Below are 24,185 nucleotides of genomic sequence, written 5' to 3'. Positions count from 1 at the left end.
GCTCATTCACTGGGAGTGTGGGATATCTGTTTTTTAAATAAGACCTGTCTTTTCAGCAGAGGTGCCGGCAATCGAATTAAGAAATCTGGATTGGACTGTTAATAGAAGTCAAGCACAGTGCTGCAGTGAATAGTGTGTTCTCAAGGCCTTTGATTTAATCTTGGGGCCAAGTTAGTTTGGTCTGAATGGAATTTGCGTGTTTAGTAAGTATCACAAGGTTTTTGTAGGGCTAAATATTTCTTTTTTTTTCCCTTACTATTAAACACAAACTTTAATAAACTGGGAAATTGTAAAAGGTGGATGCGATCAATTTTGAAATATGCTGTAGCATTTCTTACTTGTCTTGTTTTAAAAAATATATTTAATATTGTGGAGACACGCTCAATTTTGTAGAAGAATAGCAATGTCACAGCATATATAAAAGAGGTTTGCTTATAATCATTTTGAGATTTCCCAGGTCTCCAGGAAACCCTATTTTGGCTTTTCTGTAGACTTCCAAGAGACTTTTTTTTTTCCACAAGAGAAAAATTGCCATACTCTTGTTATTATTACTTTTTATTATATTCAATAATACTCCTGTTACAGTGACTTCATAAAGAAATCTTGTCATGCTTTCTTTAGAGTCAATCCTCAAATGCCATCATTGAACTTAAGGTGTCTTCTGCAAATGAAATGTTAAATATTGCTGGAAAACCTCTTCTTCCATAGGACATGTTGTAGCCATCATTCTGCTTCTTTGGGTTTTTGTTGTATTGAAAAATACCAGAATGGCAGAGTTTGTAATTGCAGCTATTGGTGTAAAAGTGTGTTATAGAGAAAACTTCAGACTAGAACATGAGGAAATGGCTGCGTTTCCTAGGACTCTAGTATCTGCACAACATATTTTTGTTTTAGAATTAGGTGCTAAAACAGGTTTTTCTACTCTGTGTTTGGGGGCAGGAGGTCAGATGGCTGAGAACAAGGAGTTAATATGCACTTAAGCAGTTGAAAAGGTTACTGGGGCTGCGGTGTTTTCTCGGTTGGGGCCTGTTGGCAGCAGGTTTAGCTTAAGGAGCAGAGGCAATGTCAAATAGCAACTTCGCAGAACATGGGACAAAACAGATTCTTGACAAAGAACATAGTCTGTGCTCCAAAGAAAACCACTAAACTAGCCTCAGTATCAGTAAGTGCTGCCACACTGTACCATATAAAAATTATTGAATGTTATCTTATTTTTTCACCTTGCTACCTTTGTTAGAAATTCTAATGTGATCAGAAATAAAAGGGGAAATCCACCTAAATTGCTTTTTTTGGCTGATAAACATAGTGATATTATTTATGGGGTTGGGGGTTTAAATAATGTGCTGTGTCTTAGTATTTGCACCATTGAAACTATTGTTTGCATATAAGTGTTTTAATGGGGTTTCAGGTATATAATTTAATGGAGCTGACAGAAACTAAGCAAGATAGTAAATATATAGTCAAAACTGGAAGAGTTTTTAAAATGTGCTCTGTTCTATAAGATAAAACTTAAAAATGAAAAATTAAGAATAATCAAACTGTACAGGCTTTAGGTGTTTTCCTCCACATGTCTTCTCTGGGGTTATAGAAGTGACTTTTGAGCTGTCGAATCATTCTAAGAGAAATGGCCAAGGTGAACTTGTGCTTCTTCCCAAAGAGAAAAGTGTCTTTTTTAGACAAGACGTCAAATTCTACTCCTGTGTCTTAATTTTAGAAGATAAATATGGATGCGTAGGGCCAAAGAAGATGAGTTGCTGGTGTGTACAAACATGAGCAAGTATCTCCTTTTGATAAGAATGGCTGGACCTGAAAGCAATTCCATTTTTATTGTAACTGTTTTAACAAAAAAAGAAAATTCTCTTAATTTTAGGCAGATTTTGTAGTACAATGTTATGAAAATAAAAGGGACTGAGTTTTAGGAGTAGGAGGCAGACAACAAATGCTAGCATGCTACCCACTTGTCGGTTATAAGGCAAGACAGTGCTGTGTACTAATTTTGAAGTTTTGAGCAGTGCTGATGATACGAAAATAGACCTCGCTTAGATTGCTCTCATCATTGTGAAATGTCATTCAGTTTAGAGCGGTCATACCCTTAACTACTACTTGTGCTAGGGACACTCTTCATTTATGGCGCCTGATGCTTTGATTCAGATTGGGCCTGTGGCTGAAGGCTTTGTTTAAGTATCACATTTACAGGAACCTGTGTTCCTTCATTTATAATAAACTAATGTTTGGGGTTTTTTTTTTTTCCTCATTTGGCTATTAGGTAATTAAGTCCAGCATTGTACTGCTCAGAGGTGTCACTTTGATGCTCTAATGCAGGCATGACTGTTATATCCTCAAAAGGAGGATGTGGTAAGACTAGAGGAGATGGTGCTCTGCTGGGCAGAATTTGATGTTTCCTTTTTCCATGCTTTGCTCTTCTGTGTGCTGTGTGAGAGGACCACCAGTGGGATATAGTTTTTGTGCTATTAAATGGTAGCTGAGATTCTTCACTGTAGGGATCACTCTGAGTGAATGAACCATCACAGCAATGCTGGGGATTAAGAGTATTGAAGGCATCCAAAACAACAACAACAAAAAAGTAAATTGCCAGGTTTTATGAATATAAGCATTACTGGTCCAGCAGTTGATGGCAGAATGACCAATTTCATATTCTTTCGCCTAATATGGTATAGACCTTAGTTAGGTTTTGAATGTCATGGCACAATTATTTGTGGTCTGCTTGAATTTTTCCATCTCTGTTGAGGGAGAAGCTGTTAAAGACAAAAACCTTGTCTGGTGTGGTGTGGCTTGGATGTTCTTTGCTTAACACGACAGTACTCTATCTCACCGGTAAATAAGTTCTGTAGCAGACCAGTCGCTGCAGCTTGCTACCATGGAATATTGTACAGCTTTCCAGTCTGAGCAGTGTCTTTAAGTCAGTGTAGAAATCAGACCTTAGGGTTCTGAAATGCTTGCTTGCATGTAATAACAGTCTGCAACTTTTCACTGACTCACTCATTCCACATTTTTTGTCTGTTTATATTTCTGTTTTTGCTTACCTCCTGTAGCTGCCTTCCACCAGTGGTATCTCATCCCGTTGCCTTTTCTTCCTGATTTAATTTTATAAGTTCCAACTCTGCTTCCTCCTTTATTGCCCACTTTTCTCTGGACAGGTTTCTTCAATCCCAATCCTGCCTGTGTTTTTTGTCCTTACCTATAATTATCTCTAATCCTTCTGTGTCACAGCTGTTCCTTCCTTCAATATCCTTCTGGATTGTTGATTCGTGATTCAGAGTTTGAGGTTTTCTAAAAGTATTGGTGTTGTTATTTAATTACTTCGTTTCATGATCTCCTAACTTCTCCTGTCTCTGTCGTGCTCTTCTGACTGGACTGGAATCGTAGCACCAACGTGCTCTGTGGTGTGTCCCACCACCTCAGTTCCTTGGCTGGCTCCATCATAGCACAGCACAGATCTCCCCCTTCCCAGGCTCTTAATAAGGGATGAACAGGAGATAATCAGCAGCTACTGCTTTTCAGCCTCTGTACTGCTTCCTTGCTATTGCTGTCCCCACTAAAAATAAGAAAGGAGTGTCATAACGTAACTAAATTTTATTATTCTTTCTCAAACTGATTTACTTGTATATTCAGTCTCAGGAAGGGCACGGGATGGTTTCTTTTCTTTGGACTCACAGCTCTTGAAGGCAGAGATTCTGTCTTTTGCCAACATCCAGCATGGCGAGGCATCAGTTCCTTTGTCAACCTCGAGAGTATAAATATTTAAACAGTTTTAATCACTGTTTTTATAGATCACTGAAGCATCTCAAATTTTGCTTCTTAAGCTTTGTCTCAAATGGGATGTAAATGAAGTATTTAGTAGCTTTGCTAAGTACTAAGGACTCAGCAAGATATTATCTTTATAGGCTTATTTTAGAGATATTAATACTTTGTATGTAAGAAAGAGGAGACAGTTTCTTTCCACAAACATCTGTTTATGATTTAAACTCTGCAAAATATCCAAAAAAAGATTTGTGTGGTGAATACTGACTTAGGACTTTCGCCACGTATCCTACTGTCCCAAGGACTGCTCCTACAGTACTATTAATTTTGCTGGGACAATTCCAAATCTGTCATACTTAATTTTAAAATATTTGTAGTCACATACCCCACTACTAAACAAAAACAAAAAGTGAAATCCTGGGGAGCATTTATGTAGTTGATATATAATATTATTTGAACATTCATGGTCCAATATAAAATTTTGTTCAAAAGCATATGGTCATTATCGGTGAGTTGTGCTGTAAATACATGTGAATGTATTTGAGAAAGCCAGGTTTGCTCCACATGCTTTTTTCCCTCTTTTTATGTTTGTAGCTTCTCCTTTCCAGTGACAGATCTCACCTGTTTTCCGTGTCACAACCATCTGATGATAATTTCTGGGATGCAGCCTCCATTCTCACAGCTTTCTAGCTCTCCCAGTTAAGTCTGATCTGATCATGTTAAGACATGCAGAGCTGATGTGTTTAAAAGAATCCAGCTAAACGTTAAATTCTGTGCAGCCTTACTTCTGCTTTCTCTTTCCTAGCTGTTCCTTGGACCAAAGAGAAATACATTACGTCAGTGTTTAATAGATTTCTGGGCAATGCCCTTAATAATACCTTGACTTTTGGTCAGCCCTGAGCTGGTCAGTTGTACTAGATGATTGTTGTAGGTCCCTTCCAACTGGAACTGTTCTGTTTTCTGTGAGCTTTGGCTTTGTTGGGAGAAGTACACATTGTCATTTTGTTGGGTGCAATATGGTGAGGAGTTGTTCTCAGATATAATGTAAACATGAATTCTAAAGCTTGCCGTTTGAAAAATTATTGGTTTTTTCAGATATCAGATGTGGTTCAGATAGTCCTGATTAGGGTATAGCTTGTACTTACAGGAGAACACATTGTCTGTCTCGTGTCCCCTACAGCAACACTTGCTGGATCGATGTTCAAATTTGTATCAAGCAAACACTGCAAGAATACTGGGAAAAATATGATATTCCAGTATCTGAAACCCACTTTGATCTATTAAGAAAGTCTTTAAAGTATTTTGAAACTACAAAAAGGGCAGTAGAGATTTTCTTGGACTAGAGATGAAAGCTGAGAGCTAATGAAGGGATTTTTGTAGGACAGAGTGAAAGCCACAGTGTCACTCTTCCTCACAGAGAGGAGATTCCTTTGGAGCTCAGGTCATGGCATTGTTTCTCATGACTTCAGAGGTCGTCTAGAATTTTTGCTGGCGACTAGGGCCAAGCTTTGAAAAAGTTTAGCTGCTGAGTGCTACGCTTGAGCCCAACTCTGGACACATTGGGCTAGTGCGTGCGAGCTTTCCTGATGCTTCTAGCCTCTGTTGATGCTGGAAGGGTTAGAAACAACATCTGGAAGTTGACAAATGGACTTCCAGAGCTGTTATTTGTAGGGTTTCTCTCTGTGGGGACCCTTAGTGTTTATACTATTCCATAGCTCGTATTTGCTGGGCATTGCACCTTGGCTTTGAGTGCATAAGCTGTGTTTGAATGGTGTAACAGTTTTCACAGCACTACCCATACTCCTCACCAGAAATCTCATGGAGGAATCCCTAGAGGCAGTCCCAAAAATGATATAATCTTTATGAATATGAAAAATCATAAAGCTCCTTTTTTGTTTTTAACAGCTCAAACAAAGGGAAAGAAATTGAAAATATTTTGGACACATCTATATCTTAAATATTTGGAGATGGGTGGGGACCTGAATTTTGTCAAGATTTGAAGCTACATTGAATGCCAGGAGACATAGACGTTTTAAAAGATACATGTGTGTGTACATATGTATAAATTTATAAAACAATTCCAGAAATATAAAATTGGCTGTCATCCTAGTTTCTTCAGTTAAAAATAATAGTACTGGAGATATTGAGTGGAATCTCATGGCATTAAAACTGTTTTACCAGATCATTGCTAGATGCTTTTCTTATTTAGTAGACTTTAAACATTTCCAAGAGCTCATTATTCCCGTCTCTAGGGAAGAGACTTTGCAGACAACTACAGTTATTGTACATCTTTCCTGGCCTTCTTGAGGGAAGTGGGGGGAGGGAAGCAGTGTAATGGATACGTGTTTCCTGACCAAAAATCCATCGCACTGTCAATGACTTTTGAGCGTTTGGACGAGAAACTGAATAAATTCAACCAAAAAAAAAAAAAAACCTGATTACGGTAGCTAATGGCTTGGTCCAGATGATCTAGCTTCTTAAGTCGTACAGGGGAGAGATGCAGAATGAGGGGAGACTTTCTTGTGCTAGCATTGTCAAATTGTGAGAAGTTTACAGAACTGGTGTCAGTTCACCATCTGATCCTAATTTTCAGCTGAGTTCAGTTCATCATTGCCTATCAGAGCCCTGAGACAAATGAAAACAAAAAGAAATTGGCTGGGTTTCTGTGTAAGAGGAAATCTTCCTGAATGCTGGAGGAGTTTCCTCCAGAATCCTGAAGGGGAGGGTGTTCAATAGTGGTGTGATCCACTGCCGACAGCCATCTCTGTGTTCGGTGCTTGTCCTCTCGCTGGGAGTCTTGGGCCGGATGGCAGCTTCCCAAAGCCTTGGAAAAGTACATTTTGTAATTTATCCTTTTCATGAACATAAATCACATAAATCATAAATTTTGCTCATTATTACAGCTCAAAAATAAATTTTAGTCAGTCTCTTCTTTTGTAGCTTCTTGAAGTAGAAGCAATGGTCTCTTCATTACCTTCTGCATTCATTGGGCACGATTGACTATGACACGCGGCTGTGCAGCAGTTTTGTCTATTGTCAGTGAGTAGAGACTTTTGAATTTACTTTTTTTATTTTAATGTACAGATGATCTTGCCACTACACACAAATTTCATGATGTAATCACTCCGCCCCTTTTTATGTTTTTAGCTACTAAAGCCTACCAGCAAGTACAAATATTATTCAAACCAAGTTTTAGCTCTGATTTTAACTTACAAAGATATAGAATTTGAGGGCTTAGGGACCAAGCAGAAGTATAGATACCAAGCTCTAAGCTATCTTGTTCAAGAAAAAAATGATCAGTAAATAATTTTTCATTAAAGGAGTCCAGATGAGCTTCTTTCATAGAACATGACAGTTTACATAAGAAGAACGGCATTTGATAGTATCATTCTCATATTCAATATGTAATGGATTGTATGCATCCACTGAACTGCAACCAGCAAGTGAGGGATGGATTTTGGGAGCCACAGTGAATATTTAACCTGTGCGTTAGGATATCAGTCTGATACTGTACAAGTTGTAGGCATTATTTAATCTACAAACTCACATTTCTTCATAAGACTTCTTTCTGTGTAAACAGTTATTCCCAGAATGTTAAAATGCACACATGTGTATTTGCTTCTGCATGACAGGAAGAAAAATAATTGTAGCATTTTCCATCTACTTCCTCCCTGCATTTTTGCAAAAATAAGTGTTTTGAGAGTTATCCAGCATTACTGCTGAAGATAAAATAGAGTGAGAGGTTCACTCATTTACCCATTAGGGTGCTGGGTCACACAGTGCTTTTGTGGGTGTTCTGTGGTTGCTAGCATCCCAACATGTAATGGGTTGGTAGCCTTTCAAAAGATCATGTGTACTAAGTGGGTGACAGGGAAAATAGCTTTCAGACAGGTAGTTGAAAGAAATAGATAAAAATATTATTATAGAATAAGCGTATTTATTTCCTTCATGATTCCCCCCAATTTTTCCAAAAAGGTGTGGCCTGAATCTAGTTTCAGGAATACTGTGCATCTTAAATGGTGATTGAATCCAGTAAGAATTCCACCAGCCCATCTCTGAAAAAACAATTTACCAAGACTACTAAAATATGTATAAAGCCTTTTTTGTTGCATTAATATTCAGAAATCCAAGGAATAAGTGAATTATATGAAAAAGGCAAATAATCTAGATAGAGAATTTAGAAGGAACATAAAAAAATATTTTCTGAACTATTTGGTACATCCTACTTTGTCAATACACCAAAGTTGGTACCTGAGCCAGCTAATTTGAAGCACATGCATATTCTGCAAAGTCTGTATGCTACAATCATATCGAAGGATTCTAGTGTAGGCGTATCATTAGTTTCTACACAGCTTGAAATAAAATCAGAGAAAAGCGTCATCCATTAGTGTGCTGCCTCTATAATCTAAAATAAAATGTTAAACATCAATTTCTTACTTCATTCTGGACCAGAAATTGAGAGACCACTTGGTGCACGTCTGAGGTTCCCTGAGGAAGGCCTAAATAATACTGTGAAAAGGACAGACAGTGCTGGACTTAGCAGAGGATTAGAAACAGTTCTGAAGCTTGTGCAACCACTTCCCTTTCTCACCTAGTCCCCAATTATAAGAGCTGTAATTTTATGCATTACTCTTTTGAGATCACTGATATGATCCCCAGGATCTTGGATATTTGAAAAGATTATGAGGAGGAGCCATCTAGAACTTCTAACCACCTGTTTAAAATGTTAAAATAGAGTTAGAACACTTCTGGGACCTTAATTTAGTCTCCAATTAACCTTTTTTCCAGTCGTTGTTAATAACTATTTGAATATAAGTTTACCAGTGAGACAGTTTGGACTTGCTTCAAAGGCAATTTTTAAGAAAGCTAAATTCATGATGATAAAACACAACCATAGCCACTAGCACAGGCTGCAATAATATGTCCAGTGTAGGTCAGCCGAAAGCGTTGCCAGTTTTACAATGTAAAATACAATATTCATACTTTCGTTTTCTCTCTAGGGGTTTCAGAAAGCTTCTGTTTCTGCAATGAAAGCGAGAGCGGCTATTATTTCTTTATGACGACTTCTGGAAAAAACATTACTCTTATAAATACACCGTTTTATTGAGCTTGAGTATTCCACTTCTATGGCAAAGTTTATAAACATTCCTCCAATTTTTCCCAAGTATAAATCCAATTAGGGGTGATTTTGAAGTTAATACGTGAAGTCTTGAAATCATTTAAACATTCACAGTGGTGGCAACTTTTGTAGTATCAAAGAGCCATGAAAAGGGGTTTTGTTAGTCTTTGAGGGTTTACTCTCTGTGTGGAGCTTTGAACATTGTGACATGTATAAACCATATCAGTAAAGCAGTAGAAAACTGAGTTTAGTTGGTAGTAATAAAATATGAGTTTCCCTTAAATTCTGGCTAATATTTTCAAAAAAGTTAATTACTTGAGTACTTCAGAAAAGTATTCTCTCAGTTTTGTTTTCTTTCTTACGTTTAAACCCATAATAATGAATTTCATCAATACAAAGTTTTCTTTAAAAATTTGTGATATACTTCTGACCTAATTTCCCATGGACGTTGGTCTAAGAAAGTTGTTTGATTTTCCCATGTGAACTCCTCCTTTCCTGGTCCAGGATAACCAGAGATGTCCATCAGATGTGAAACAGGAGAGCAACTGAGCAGTTACAACCCAGTTTTGTCATGTCGATGTGATTGATCAGAACACCACATGTGCTAAGGGAGACGCAAAATGCTCTATATTGGAGTGGGAAGTGCTCCAGTTTTAGGCCAACTGTCACAAGTTTGGGAGAGTTTTTCTTACAACTGACTATGAAAAGCCTGTGGAGCCCTTCTGAACTTTTATTTATTTCTGTTCTCTTATGAAAGTTTATTATTTATTTTAGCTTGCTGGTGACAACTACTGCAGATGAAATGTATATTTATTAACTCGGGTTGCTATTTTGCTTGTAGAGCTGACTGGAAATGCTTTTTATTTATTCAGAATGGCAGTCTTCTGGCATGACCCTAAAGTGCCTGGCGCATTTATCTTTAGGGAATCTCTCTGGTCGTCTTACAATAAGGCATGGTATGGAAGCTATAATCCAAATTCTCACTGTTTCATATAACTGCCCAGGGAAGGGCAGAAAGAAGGAAGGATGCTTTTTGAGGAACAGGAGGTCACCATTCCCAGGAACTAAACAGTTTGGCTGAACACATACTTACATTCATTTTTGTAGTGTTTACTGGCTTGAGGTATGTTTTGTGTGATGTGCACTGGTAGCGTTACCTATATTTATTGCTGTTTAATTTCTGCTGAATAGCATTGAGCTGGAAAATGAAATCGTATTAGCAATGCTGCTCAAACAGAACCCACCCAGCTTTTGCGAGGGAATCACAGAATCATAGAATAGTTTGGGTTGGAAGGGACCTTCAAAGGTCATCTAGTCCAACTCTCCTGCAATGAGCAGGGACATCTTCAACCAGATCAGGTTGCTCAGAGCCCCATTCAGCCTGGCCTTGAATGTCTCCAGGGATGGGGCATCTACCACCTCTCTGGGCAACCTGTGCCAGTGTTTTACCATGCTCATTGTAAAAAATTTCTTCCTCATGTCTAGCCTTGAATGTCTCCTCCTTTAGTTTAAAACCATTACCCTTTGTCTGGTCATAACAGGCTCTGCTAAAACCTCTCCCCCATTCTTCTTACAGGCCCCTTTTAAGAACTGAACAGCCACAATAAGGTCTCCCTGAAGCCTTCTCTTCTCCAGGCTGAACAACCCCTACTCTCTCAGCCTGTCCTTATAGGAGAGGTGTTCCAGCCCTCTGATCATCTCCGTGGCCTCCTATCCAACAGGTCCACGTTTTTGCAGTGCTCTCTGTCTCACTAGGATGTGTAAGATGAATCTGATGTCTTTCCCTGGGCGTAGTTCTTCTCTATGCTTATCTTTGATTTGAAAAGATTTCAAAACGTTATAGGCCTGGATAATCTCTCTTGTGGATTACAGTAATTCCTGGCCTTCATGATACACGCTTGGTTTTCTTCCAGGCTGTCTGAATGCTGCTGCCAGACTCTTCTTCCTCTCCTGCACTTTGTTCACACTTCTTCTTTAGATAATGTCCTCATTGCTGCTACCCACCACATTGTTGTTTTTTTTTTTTTTTCATTTTCTTCTTAAAAATACTTTGTTTTTCATCTTTAATGTGGAATGCCTTCCCCTATTAAATCTGCGACACAATTTATTTCACTTCCTTCAGATTGCTGTTCAAAACCTACCTTTTGTATGTCCTTTCAACCACCCTGTAGAGCAATGAGTGTGTCGACGTAAGTGAGTGTTTGGAATTGTATGTTATTTAAGTATTCTTCTAGCCATGTTCATTGTACTGCAAGTTTATAAAGTCAGAAAACATTCTGTAAACCAGTTTGACCTTCTGCATAAAATGTGTCATTTGGTCACAGTCAGTTGGTTTTGATGTTTACTTCTTTAATTATAGACATCAGAAATGGTCAAAGTACTATAGCACTGGTTATACTTTACCAAATATAAAGGTGAGATTACTCCATCCATATCTGATAATCCCTTGTCTGTACAGCCCTTGTTTGTCTCGAGCTTTCTTTTGGCTGTGATATATGCTGAGCAGTGTCGTATGTCCATTATCTATAGCTTTCTTTGAAATATATCTTTCCAGAAGAGAGTTCTTCACTTTTGGTCCTTGCTTTATAAAATTTACATTTGGCCACATTGAAATAAATATTTTTCTGTCTTTGCCCAGCTTGCAAGGTAGCACCCCATTTCATACTTTATGACAATCTTTGTGTCATGTGTAAACTATATTAGTAATATTTTTTTGCATATTTTTGTCATTATAAATATTTAATAACATTGTGCCTAAGCATTAATTCCTATAGGGCTCACTTGAGGGCTAAACGCTTCTTTCTCTTCCTTTTTCTTCCTCTCCATCTCCTTTTACTTATTTGCCCCTGGACCTGTTCTCCCATGATATTTAGATTATATGTAATGGACAGCAGAGTTGTATAGTTTAATTGTCTGAATGATCTTAAGAATGCAAATAGAGTGGAACGGAAAAAAAATATATTGCAGAAAAACATCCTAGAGCCCACATAGATGGTGTTCTTGGAAAAAAGTCAAAAGAGACATTAGAAGTCGGACGTCCTTTGGGCCTGTATCTGACACAAGATTTAGACTACAGAAGAGTTGTGGCACACTAATCTAGTGTTTTCTGGAGTAATACCATCCCTAAAGACAGTGAGATTGACTTCAAGCAATCATAAATGTCAAGGTTATTTCTTCATATGTAAAAAAATCTCTGACCAGGGTAGTGGCAGGTGCTGTATCATCACAGCATGACTATAAAGAATTTTAAAATCACAGAGGATAAGTTAAGATTTGTTTGGGCAGATTTATTTTTCTAATGGAGTGCTGGGCATAAAACACATCAACTATATTGATACCAATGAAGCAGATGTTCCATGCTTCTTTCTTCCTCCTTTGAGTCAGAGTGGAACTGAAGAGTTGCCTGGAATAGGTCGTCTACCCTTCCTCTTTAAGATCGGAAAACTTCTAAGGTTCACTGCGCTCAAGGACATACAACTTAGTGATTTTCTTAGGAAGCCTTGAATTCCTTGTTCCTGGGCTCTAGTCTTTGATGCTGCTGACCTCCATACTGGGGAATCTGGTAAAACACAGACATGGAGATTTTGCCAGTTTCCTGAGATTTGGTCCTTTGACATCTTGTCTAGGCATGATGGCTAGAAGCTGATTACTCTTCTTTGTAAGATGCCTATATACTGACTTCGGAAGGAAAGTGTGTCACAAGAGACCAGGCTGCCATATTTCTGTCCAAAATGCAGAAGTCCGTGCAACTACAACTAGCATCTGAAGATATTGCTGATTTTCTCTCCCTGGGTATGGTTGCAAGGGCATTCATTCCACAGCACCTAAGGCTATGGTATATATCCCAAGTGTAAGATGAAATTCTGTGCCACTTCTTTCAACCCTTGTCCATTTTCTCCCACTGAAATATCATTTCGATCTCAACCCATGCATTTACCCATCTAGGAAAATTATTTCATATTCCTGAGTCTGTTTTTATGAGTCGGTAGTATTGGTTTTGTCTGAAGAGATTGCAAATTAATTTTGAGCTTTTTTTACTTCCGCAGTTTTGAAATAGCTGCATTCTAAAAATGATTTCTAGCCTAAATTATCATTGCTATAATATATTGGCTACCAATGGCTGGGGTGGGACATATTACGAAATTCTGTGGTTGTTCAGCCACTCAGAACTCCCGGCTCTCGTTCCTGGATGCTTAAGATAAATTTCTGTTGTATGCTTCCCTTCCCTCCAAGAAATGCTTAAGGAAAATAAATATTGACTTACAGAATATACCATGCTATCCAGTTAGTTTTTAACTATAGAAACTTGAAATTAAAATAAGTTATTTTAAAACGTAACAAAAAATTATCTTGCAGCCTACTTTCTGCAAGCCTTGGGTAGATAAGAGACTTAAAGAACCAGTTTCTTTACCATCAAGTACCATGAGAGTATCTAGTCCCAAATGGCTTCTCAAATATCCTTCCTGAAGTCCCAGGATTTTGTCTGATCCTGGCAATTCTCCATTGAAGTTGATCCTGGAGTAAATATAATAAAGGTGAATCTTTTCTGCACAGTGAAATAATTGCTCCATTGTGAAGTACAGGAGTTTCCAGTTCGAGGTTTCATACATAATTGAGATTACAGTACAAAGGCAGCATAGCATACCGTGTTTGCTGTGGAACCATTGTGAAAGAAGGAATTCTGTTCTTCAGATCCTGGGACATGTCAGGTACCTCCAACTCAAGGCATCTGTGAGATTTAAAAGCACTCAACCCCTCACAGTTAGTGCACTGTATGGAGAGGCAGTGAAGTTCTTGTAATCCAGAAGGGAGGAAAGCTGAAAAATGCTTAGAAATGTAACTGTTCTGGCTTATATTTTACCCCTTTTCCCCCCTTCAATTAGTCATGTTGAGTAAAGACCAGCATCAAGTCTCAACAGAATGGAGTTACTGATTTAGTGTACAGTAAAGAGCTTTCTTCATAATTATAGTGTGGATCATCTAAATCTAGTTCTAAAGACATTAGTGTAGATGGAAGTGGGTTTGGCACTGAACAACTAGCCAAATACTATCCTACCCTCATTTTCATTAAGTCTCATTATTTACATATAAGTGATTTGTCACACTGCAAAATTTGTCCTACCTAATTGGAGAAGAAATAGATCTTTGTATTGTGTCAAATAATTAATGCTCTATACATTATATGGTTAGATTTTATCATCCATATTCACCTGGAGTGCTGTATCTAGTTCTGGCCTCCCTGGGAGGATACAGAAGAGATGTACTGGAGAGTGACTAGTGAAGGGCCACCAAGATAATGGACTGGAGTGTCTTTGCTGCGAGGAGAGACTGAGATCTGGGGCTGTTCAGCCCGGAGAAGCAGCAGCTCAGAGACATCTCATCGGTGTGGACAAATATTGGAAGGGAAAGTGTAAAGAGCCAGGTGGTTTAAAAGTGATGCCCAGTGACAGGACAAGAAAAAATAGACACAAACGTTGTGCTTAGATGTACGAGAAGTTTGAGCTTAAGAAAAAACCTTTTTACTGTGGGGGTGACCAAGCATTGGCACAGGTTGCCCAGGAAAGTTGGTGGAGTCTCTGTCCCTGAAGATATCCAAAAGCCGTCTGGACTGTGTGGCCTGTTTTAGCTGGCCCTGCTTGAGCAGTGGGGTGGATGAGGTGATTTCCAGAGGTGCCCTCCAGCCTCAACCATTCTGTGATATTCCATTGTCATATTCACAGTTCCTCAGGTCAAACAGCATGCTGTCTAAATAATGCTTTGAAAATAGTAAGCTACTTCTTCCTTAAATTCTATATTTGGTCTAGCCTCCAATATGCTGCTTTTCTCAAGTATATTTTATGTTGCAGGTACGTAAGATATTTTAATGCCTTAAAAACACCATCAAGAATTTGAGGAGGGAGAGGTGTGCTTCGTAAATGATCAAACAGAACAAAGATTGTGAAGCATATTTAATCTGTCAGAAATACTTTAAGTATTGCTGTTACCAGACCTCCCTTTGACATTTCTGAAAGGTCATTACTACTTTGCCTTTTAACAGTCAAGGTGAAGGCTGTCACTGGTGGAAGCAAGATTTCTGTCTGTTCATTATAGCTTAAGTAGCAGGGGAAAAGAGCAGATGTGCTGCCCCAGGTGTTGTACTGATTTGGCTATCCAACTGCGTCTTTTATTTTAGGGAAAATATCTATAAACTCCTACAAAATATAATCAAAACTCATACAAATATAATCAAATCTGTAAGCAAATGCAGGCATCTTGTTTTAATCTCCTAAAGTCACTTAGCAATCTTTGGGATCTGGCAAAAGATACAATATCTTTTCCAGAAAGGCATTGCATTTGCTATAAATCACTCAGGCCTGAGTCAGTAAGGCATCAAAGCGTGCACTTAAATTAAAGCAAAGGAACAATCCTCCTGTTGACTCAAGATGGAATTCTCATATGTTTAAGTAAATACCTTAATAAATTAGCCTTTATTGAAGTAGTATTTTTAAATGCTATTAGACGCCATTAAATAAATACAACTGAAAAATTATTATGAAACTTTCTGGTGTAGAATTATCAGCCCAGGATCTCTGTTTATTTTTGTTGCTGTAATACAAACCCTGCCCCCCTTTTTGGAAAGTGGGGAAAATTAGTGTCTGGGCAGTGCATATATGAAGATTCACTCAAAAAATAAGATGTAGTTTGTATAAGCAAATTGACATCTTAAAGTACACAGAGTCAATGCAAATCTAATTTGTGCAGCCAAACAGGAACCTTCACCTTTTCCAAGTGCAGCTTTCATTTTAATACAGAAATCTGAGAACTTGCCCAGAGAAACATTTCATGTCCAGACACAGGAATCCAGGCTTCTTGGAATAGATGGTTCCACTAATCACAGTAATTATGTATAGTGATAATATAACATAGTATCTTTCATCCTAGAAGATGTATTGTGGACTTCCCTGTGACAGCCCTATGCTGTTGTTGACCACTGTGGAAGTGCTGCTGCACTCATTTCGTTTTGGTAATTTTTGTCAAAATTTAGAACATTAAAAATCTTATTTTTAAAATGTGCAGGTGAATGCCAGCACAGGGGAAACCTCACAACTGTGGATTTCTGATGCTTTTCTTGGCAAAGTAAAATTCCCAACAATCTAAAACAGTAATAATAATTGATTTTTTAACAAATGTTTAAAGATTGCAGTCATTAAGTGACCAGGAAACAGCCATTTGAAACCGCATTCAAATGATTTAAGCTGTACAGAGTGACTTATCATAGAGTATTTTATATACTCTTCTTTTGATAACGACAGCTCTTTTTGGTTTAGGGTAAAGCCATTCAATTAAAATTAAAACAAAAAAGTAATATTGAAAGGCATACTGAGGACCACTCTATTTTGGGAAGGTGAGACTTGACACATACCTTTAGCTGCAGCTAAAGATTCGTGAGGATTAGAGCTACTCACTATTTCCAGCTGAGATGGATTTCTTTCTTGATTCTGTTTTTTCTGATTTAGCCTGCACAGACACTTGACCAATCCATCTGCTCAGTATCCTTCCCTCCCTCAGCCAAAAGTGTCACAGTGCCAAGTCTCTGAAGAAGAACTGAATAGGCTGGAAAAAAAAAAAAAAATCTCAGGTCATCTCTCTCAAATCTGCACTCATCTCTTTTAAGTGAATACAAAACTGAAGGTAATATGAGATTGTTCTTTTGTCTAAGTCACAGTTAAAGCAGCTAAGGGTAACACTGGAAAAAAGCAGTAGAATAGCTAGGAGAGGTAGAATTACATTTTCAGGCTCCTGGAGTTTTACTTTTGACTTAGGTGGGGTCAGGATCAGGTAAAAAGTGAACAAATACAAATTCTTGAGAAAATGTCACAGTAATTCAATTTGTTGGGGTTTTGTTTTGGTTTGGTTTGGTTTGGTTTTTTTAGGAGGAAAACTACCAAAATATATGTTACCGTTTTCTTTCTCTTCAGATTTAACCTGAGCATTAGTCAAACCCACATAGCACTGTGTTTGTGGAAACTTGCGTGGTATGTTTTTTCATGGCTGTGATCTAGTCTGCTGGGGCTGATGTTTGTGTATGTCAAGAACTGAGTGTAGAAGTTTGACTCAAGTCTGACCTTATGAAATTTCAAAAATCTAATTTATTTGTATAACATGCATTGTGCTGTGTCTCAGTACTGTGTCATCCAGCCACCTCCCTGCTGAGGTGACTCTTTCACAGGGGAGAGGAGGCAACTTGACGCAGTCCACCATAGGAAATTAATTTGACGGCACTCGGTGCAAGACCGTATGAAAGAAGGAGGTGGTTTTGTGTTACAAAATCTCTAAACAAGTTGATTTTACACAGTCTCATACCTGCGTACTGAAAGCATCAGGATGTCTGCGTTCATGTGGTCTGGCCAGGATGTGCAACACTGAAGGCAAAAGGGCCCTCGCTGTCAAGTCCTCAGTGCTTTTTCTGGGCTTCTGGTGATGAGTGGTGATGAACTTGATTTTATACAGGTATTTTATGCCTTTAGGATCCAACAGCTATGCTGGCATGGTTATTTTGCCTTATGGCTTTACTTACTTCAGCCACCATGAATTTTAGGCAAGTCTACTCTCCATTTGTCTGTGTGTCCTCATGTTGAATTTCTTTGGACTGTAATATGACTTCTTGCTGTGCCCATAGGCTGAGGAGTGGCAGATGTGATGTGCTGTGATTGACAGCCAATTGCTATTGTTGCTCTTCTGCCCTTGTCAGGGTGCAGAGTCCTGGTCCAAGCCTTGTCTGTGCTGTGGCCTTACCAGAGCTCAGGCTGCTTGTCTTGATGTAAACAAGACATTTTTAATTTTCCTGCGGTCAGTTTTGTCCTTTGTTATGCACGTGTGCCACTGTTTTCACCATTGTTGTGCTGCTGCTTCCAGTGGTGCATACATTTCCATTCATACTTCATTCATACCAGCCTTTGTGTTTCTGTTAGAAGACTATACACGTGCACTGGAAAAGTCAAAGTTAAGATCAAGCCCAGTTCCTAACAACATTATTGCTTGAAGTACTTTAGAACAAATATCTAAATCCAAAATAAAACATTAATATTTTGCAACAAGAAGAAATTATTCTTTACAACAATGGTAACTTACGGCTAATTATTTCACAGCCTTTATATTTTACAGCCCTGACACAACTGATAGTTAATTCAATAAGCTATTGAAGTAGAAGAAATCTAGGTCAGGTTCTCTAATTACTGTCAATCCTTTAACAGCACTTTGAAAATGCACAAAAAATTAGGGTAGGTTTAAAAGTGTTTTCAACCTAATGTCTCAGTAGGATGGACTTCCAAGACTTCAACTTAAAGAGCAAGTAGTCCTTGCTACAGAGTGTGATGCAACTAAGCTGATGAAAATTAAGTTAAAAAACCAGACCATATTTTTCGTGTTGTAGTTGTTTATGTTAGTATACCAGAAAATCTTTCCATTTAATTACCTTTTTGCATAAGAGAAGCCTTTTATCTGAATAGTGCCTGACTGTGGACGGAGAATCTGGTTTTGCTTCTCTACCTACGAGCAGCAACTTCCAGGACCACCACCACCAAGACCTTCCTTATTCAGCACCGCTCTGCTCCTGAGCCTTGTTATTCCCAAGGCCTGTGTTGTCCACACATGTAGCAGTGCTGTTGGTGGGGATAAAAAGGGGAAATTATGAGCCGTCTCCAGCCCATTCTCCTCACTGCTCCTGGGACAGAAAGGTCATGGAGATGAACACCAGACCTGTTCTGGAGAGGGAAGGAGCAAGTAGAGGAGTGTTAGAAGCACTGATACAAAGCAGGGCTGCACTGCAGACGCTGCAGCAGTGTTGTCATGCCAAGGAATAATAACACGGAAAGTTTTTGTAGGATTATATTTCCTTAAGGAGAACACGAAACCAAGGGTCTGCTGCTAGTACTAGGGTGGGTGCTAAAGCTGCCATCTCCCCTACCACCATGCCTAGTTTGGGTATGTACTGAGCTCATCAGAGCAAGGGTAGGTTTGGAAACAGAAAACAGGCATGAAAAATACTCCTAAGAAAGTAAATATTTTCTGCTGGTAAAATAAAAACAATGTCTGCCTGTGGGGGGCGGGGGGAGGGGAAGGAAATTTAAACAGGGTCATTCATGTGGAAAACAGAGATGCTGACAGTTTCTGTTAAGTTCTTTAGAAAAATCTCTTCCTGTGAAGAATGTCCTGTCTCCAACTTGCCTGTCCAAATCAGGACAGAGAGAAAAAAATATCTGTAATTTAATAAAACCTCTGCTGGTACACCTTGGACAGAGTACACCTTGGACAGATTTCTGTCCTGTGCAGCTGTAGCACATCAGGCTGTTAGGCAGCATGAGTAGAAACATCTGCTGCAGGGTGGCTGCAGCTCTTGCTGGAACGTTTCTCATCTTGGCCACGTTTTTGCACAGAACATATAGGAAGCAGTTGTTGCAGAAAACTCTATCCCCCTCAGCCAAATACGGTTGAATTTAACCAGCAGGTTAAAATTGTACTGGAAGAGGTGCTAGGATGGGTGCATGACCTCATTTGAGCAGTTTAGTTGCTTTATGAAATGAAGTTAAGAGAGAGCTTGCGGGAGAGCAGGAAGAAAAGGTATCCAGGTCATAACAGCTGTGAGGAGGGAAGGTGGGAAGACATCCTCTTGTGAAAGCCCTGGCCCAAAGAGGAGATGCCAGCAGTGGCCATGATGCTTTAAATCTGTTCTGAGCAGTGGGCTCTATGGAAAGGAACAAGCTTACAGCGTTTGGAGTGGGGAGGAAGGAGAAGATTTCCCCTTTGTCCTGGTGCACCATAAATGGTTCTGGCTGGTGGAGCGGCTGTGTGACGCACAAGGCAAGGGACAGAATGCCAGTGTTGCTATCATTTTGGTTTTGCTCCTGCTCGGGAGTGGGTTTCAGCAACCACTTTGGATGGTTTCTAAGGCATGGACAAAGAAAATAGTCAAATAGGATTCTGGAAGCTCTAAAATCCTAAAAAGCAACTACTTGTTCTTTTAGGAACGTTTCCAAAACAATGGCTGACAGTAAAAATAAATGATCCAAATATATTTCCAGAAAAATTTCTTAGCTGTATAAGCAAGCATAGATTTTACTGATCATGTGGTTTGAATTCAAAATGATGCCCAAACTTTAATAGCTTCCACTGGATTCTTCAAGGTTTTTACCCTTTAAGGTTCTTAAGAGCGCTGGGTTGCCAGAATGCTAGTACTGTATATTTGGGATGGTTAAAGAGCTGTGGACGTTTTTCTCCAGTGTGTTACATAAAGATATTATCTGTAGAATGATTTGAAAGATTAACATTGTTGTCACAGAAAATCGAATACAAATTTATTTATAAATGGGGAAAACTAAACAAAGGATGTTACACAAAGTGCGTTGTAAATTGGCAGAAGGATTAGAAACAGTGTTTTCTGGCAACCACACATTGTTCAGTGGGACGGTTCTTTTTAATCCATTGTCCAGTGTTTGCCTCCCATGCTTGATAACAAACCTGATATTGCCTGGTTGTCACTGCTTTTGTCCATATTTTCTGTCCATGACAGAAAAAGGAAAGATGGCTTTGAACTTCTGTCCAGTTGCATCATGATTCAGGCTGCCTGTAGGACTTGGAGCAGGAGACCAAGATCCAAGTACACAAAAAGATGTGGGTGACAAAACAGGATTTACAAGGGGGAACAGTGATTTGGATTATCATTTTCTAGGGACGATTTATGTGTGTTTAATCAGCTACCACAGTGACAGATTCCAAACAGGCAGGAGAGAGGAATTCACAGCTACAAAATATTCGCCTGCAAGAAGCCGGCAGTCCTAGCCAGGCAACTCAAGCCAAGCTGTTGCTCTCAGAGAAGTGTTTTCCAGAGCAAGAAAATAATTAAGAATTCACTAGGTCATTTGTTATGGTTGCATGCTGAGGAGAAATGCCTCCCAGATTTTTGTTTATTTTCTTAGTTTTGGTAGTCTAGGACTAGATCCTTCATTTCCTCCAGTGTTCTGGTTAAGATGGTTGATGCTCACTGGGTAAGTTCTCTCTTTGGTTTATTTGTACCCCCTTTCAATATGAACATGCATGTTAGTTATTTGTTTCTCCATTTCCTCAGTTGTCTCCTGTGTATCCCTGGGTCAGGAGTAGTGATAGCTGGGGAAATGTTGTCTTTGTTTTGGGCAAGCGATAAGGTGTGGTATGTTACATGTTACTCATGCTTGCAGCCTTGTAGCCACATACAATGTCTGCTCACTCCTGTGACTCGATTGGTAGTGACACGTTCAAATTAAAAGGATTTTAGGTCGCATTTTAAATGTGTATGTCTCCAAATTTCAAATAAGGAAGTGACATTTTCCCAAGGTCTTCATAAATGACTTAGACACAGGACTTGTGGGAATACTAGGTAAGTTTGCCGATGACACAATATTGACAGGAGCTGTTGACACTCTCGAGGGCAGAGAGGCCCTGCAGAGGGATCTGGACAAATTGGAGAACTGGGCAATCACCAGCCGCGTGAAGTTCAACAAGGGCAAGTGCCGGATTTTGCACCTGGGACACAGCAACTCTGGCTGTACGTACAGACTGGGGGACGACATGCTGGAGAGCAGCTCTGCAGAGAGGGATCTGGGGGCTCTGGTCAATGGCAAGTTGAACATGAGCCAACAGTGTCCCTGGCAGCCAAGAGGGCAACCGTGTCCTGGGTGCATCCAGCCCAGCATGGCCAGCCGGGCAGGGAGGGGATTGTCCCGCTCTGCTCTGCACTGGGGCGGCCTCGCCTGCAGCACCGGGTGCAGTTCTGGGAGCCACAGGATAAAAAAGATATTAAGCTATTGGAGAGTGTCCAGAAGAGGGCTACGAAGTTGGTGAAGGGTTTGGAGAGGAAGCCGTATGAGGAGGGGCTGAAGTCACTTGGTTTGTTCAGCCTGGAGGAGATTGAGAGGAGACCTCATTGCGGTCTACAGCTTCCTCACAAGGGGAGGAGGGGCAGTCGCCGATCTCTTCTCTTTAGCGATCAATGACAGAACTCAAGGGAATGTCAGGAAGATGTGCCAGGGGAGGTTTAGGTTGGACATTAGGAAAAGGTTCCTCCCCTAGAGGGTGCTGGACACTGGAACAGGCTCCCCAGGGAGGTGTCACGGCCCCAAGACTGACAGTGTTCAAGAAGAGACTGGACAACACCCTCAGACACATGGTGTGAATTTTGGGGTTGTCCTATGCAGGGACAGGAGCTGGACTCGATGATCCTTGTGGGTCCCTTCCAACTCAGGACATTCTATGATTCTAGTCTCAGGTTTTTACCTGGGTGTCATGTATAACACTTGCAATGAATGAGGATGCTGCTTAGAATTTTTTCTGCTACCGTACAAAATCTGAGGCCCAGAATTAGACTGCCTGCATTTTTTCCATTTTAATTAAACAGTCGTGATATCTTGCACAGACAACTAGTATGGATAGTGTGCCCAGTATAGGAGGAGTGTTTTCTACAGGGACACTGATTTAGTAGAATTCACAGGGAGTTTTGATCCATATCTACAGAGGCAAGAAAACGAAGAAAAATCAAACGCAGATGAGAAAATGGAATGTTATATATGGTAAAGAAACAGACACTGGCTTAATGACATCTAGGAAACTCTTCTAACCAAGCTCCAGGATTCCAGAGTGTTAATCTCATTAGTTTCGTATTATCCAACTGCTAACTCCTGGACCCTTGTGGAATCACAGAAATTCACGTCAGATACTGAATCGGGTTAGAAATTTAAATTCGTTATTGAAACATAGCTCTAGTTTCTTATTTGAACTTGGTTATGATTTACTGTATTGAATCACTGCCTTGCCAAATTCTCTTTTAAAGAGTTGCCTGTCATTGTTCTGCTGAAGTAGTCCAGGTTTTTCCATAAAGCCTGAAAATGTATGTATTTTCAGCAGGGATTACCATTCCTGCCAGTGGAATCCTAGTAGTTTTGGCTAATTGTAACGAGGCTGCAAATATGTGATTTCCATGGAAATTAATTTAGTCACACAAATTTTTGTCCTTTTTTTTTTTTTTTTAATATCGATGGCTTTGCTTAACCTGCTTGCCAGACACATGCATGGTTTAAAGAAAAACTTAATTAACATTAGAGTAGATTATTTATACTGAACTGCTCAGTATATGCGTGGATTGCTTTTGGGGATGAAGCAGGAACTGCTTGACTGTCTCTCTTGGGTTTGTGCTGTTAATAGGTATGGAAAAACCTCCCTTAGCTCAAGTAAGACGTGTGCTGTTAAGGTCTGGCCCTGTTAGACCTTGGTGGTAATATTTTAATAACAACTTAATGCAATTTTTCAAAGTTTTAATCAAATAGTTCCTTAGGCTGTTTACTTAAGTTTAAAATACTTTTTTAAAAAGAACTTTTCTGGTAATATTATTCCAGGAAGGGATAATGTTGATGTGATATTTCCACATCCAAACTTGTACAGACAGTTTTAGTACTGACCCTGTATTGTAATCTTCTTGTGTTTTTACTTGGTTTTTTTCCCCATATGACATTAACAGTATTCAAGTCATGGTGTGCGGGTTGGTTTGTTTGTTTGGTTTTTTTTCCTGTTGCCAATGTACTGTGAGCTTAAATTCAGTCTTTTATAGTCTTTGTCTAGAAATGTCTTTGGTGTTGTTTTGTTTGTTTGTTTTGAGCGTGTATTTTGTTTGGTTTGCTTTGGTTGTTTGTTTTAAGTAAGTATTTGAAAGCGCCATACGTGAATCTTAAGCAAGAAATCCAGAGACACTACTATCATGCAATTCATCTAAGGACTGGAGGATGCATAGTAGTAATATTAAATTAATTCAACTTATTATTAACTTTCATTTTAGGAATAACCTTATTGGCACGCCGGGGCAATTTTTTACTTGTTAAGAATTGGCATGTGAGTCTAGTGCCAAGAATCTGGAGTCTCCTTGTTCTTTAAACACATGCTCCTGTGTTCCTCTCTTTGATAATTTTTAGATGTATTTGAGGTGCCTTGTGCCTGTTGAGGTCAAAATAGGCACCTACCTATACTAGAAAAATGCTGCTGTTTGCTCCCTGTTGGTATGCAGTGGGTCCAAGGCAGCAAGGTAACACAGTAAATTGTTTCCAAGAAATGATTTGCATTAATTTTGAGACTGTTATCAGAAGGTTCATCAAAATTACTTACCCATGCTGTTGAACTGACTTAGATAGTCATATCAGCTAACTGATAGAAATTGCTCATCTGATGCAACTGCATATTATATTTTTAAAATACAGTATATAGAGATTTCAAAGTACTAAGGAAATGTCAATTTGAATTGTTTCTT

The 24,185-nt window shown here is 39.2% G+C and overlaps 1 protein-coding gene across 2 annotated transcripts in view; it reads left to right on the top strand.

Moving 5' to 3' along the window:
- Positions 1 to 24,185, top strand: part of ME1 (malic enzyme 1) — a 167,651-nt gene that overhangs the window by 105,460 nt on the left and 38,006 nt on the right. The window lies entirely within an intron of this gene.

Source organism: Caloenas nicobarica, chromosome 3 (genome assembly GCF_036013445.1).
Source record: "Caloenas nicobarica isolate bCalNic1 chromosome 3, bCalNic1.hap1, whole genome shotgun sequence".
Taxonomy (NCBI): domain Eukaryota; kingdom Metazoa; phylum Chordata; class Aves; order Columbiformes; family Columbidae; genus Caloenas; species Caloenas nicobarica.
Note: the sequence above shows the minus strand (reverse complement) of the source record. Positions and strands in the feature narration are given on the sequence as shown.